Raw genomic sequence first — 1,180 nt, 5'->3', positions numbered from 1 at the left:
CACATATATATATATATATATATATATATATATATATATATATGCATATGTATGTACTTTTTTTTTCAGAAAAAAAGACTATAAAAAAGGATACAGTAAAAATCTGGTAATTGGTTAACCGTAAAAATTACCTTACCATGTTACTATTACATGTAATTTTACTGTAAAATAATGTCAAATGTAGATTTTAAAAGTAAAAACTACAACCTTAGAAACAGAATTCCTTGCATGATACACAACATATAATTTTACTTTATTTATTTAATTGTTCAAATAAATTATTTAAATAATTAAATGTATGCATTTACTTAAATAATTTTGCTTCTTTTTATTTTTATCATCAGTAGCGTCTACACATTTATTTGCTTTTTATGCAAGTTAATGTTTGTTGTATTATTTTAGCCGTATACTGTATATAATCAATATTTTGAATTTTTCTTAATAGCTTAATTTCAATCAGAGGAACAATCACTTGGACCAAATTGTAATAAAGTATTCAAAATGTTTAAAGCAGGAAGTAAAATCAATGTAGATGTGAAAGATAATGCTAATGAATCATTGAATCAGAATTCTGGATTGATTCAAACAGACAAGTTGAACTGATCCATGAAATTAGTTGAACTCTAATACTGTTTTTGCTACTGGAGTTTAAACTTAACTTTACATTTTGAAGTTTTAATGCTCACATACTCATGAGTCACAACACAAAAATGATATGCAAATTAATATACCTACAATGACATGACTGATATACCAGTAATGACAATGGCTAGATACAAGTGCATTAAAACTCTTAATTGCTTAATTTTCTCATTGTGTTGCTTAATATTATATTGACAGCAAATCATCAAACATATCTGCCCACCCAAGTATACGGGACAACTTCTGATTTCTCGCTTTCTCCCAAACACATTTACACACACCTTTTCTCAACAACCCCTCCACAAATGCATAAGCCAAAAATACTTTCCATATCACAGCAAAGCACGGTATCAAACACAAACACACAAGCAGGCCTAACAAGCCCACATACTGTAAGTAGGGATATGCCGGTATCCAATTTTCATGTTGCGATTAATTGCTAATGCTTTTATCACGGTATGCGGTATTATCACGATATTGAACTTTAGTTTTAAAAAAGTGCTCTCATAATACAGTATAACAGGTATAATAACTTTTC

At 28.4% G+C, this 1,180-nt stretch overlaps 1 protein-coding gene across 2 annotated transcripts in view; it reads right to left on the bottom strand.

Annotated features, from left to right (window-relative positions):
- ssh1a (slingshot protein phosphatase 1a) overlaps nucleotides 1–1,180 on the bottom strand; it is a 37,788-nt gene that overhangs the window by 16,987 nt on the left and 19,621 nt on the right. The gene's annotated exons all lie outside the window — the stretch shown is intronic.

The sequence above is a fragment of the Sinocyclocheilus anshuiensis genome, unplaced genomic scaffold (genome assembly GCF_001515605.1).
Source record: "Sinocyclocheilus anshuiensis isolate Anshui unplaced genomic scaffold, SAMN03320099.WGS_v1.1 scaffold799, whole genome shotgun sequence".
Taxonomy (NCBI): Eukaryota; Metazoa; Chordata; class Actinopteri; order Cypriniformes; family Cyprinidae; genus Sinocyclocheilus; species Sinocyclocheilus anshuiensis.
The sequence above is the reverse complement of the archived record's forward strand: the minus strand, read 5'-3'. Positions and strand labels throughout refer to the sequence as shown.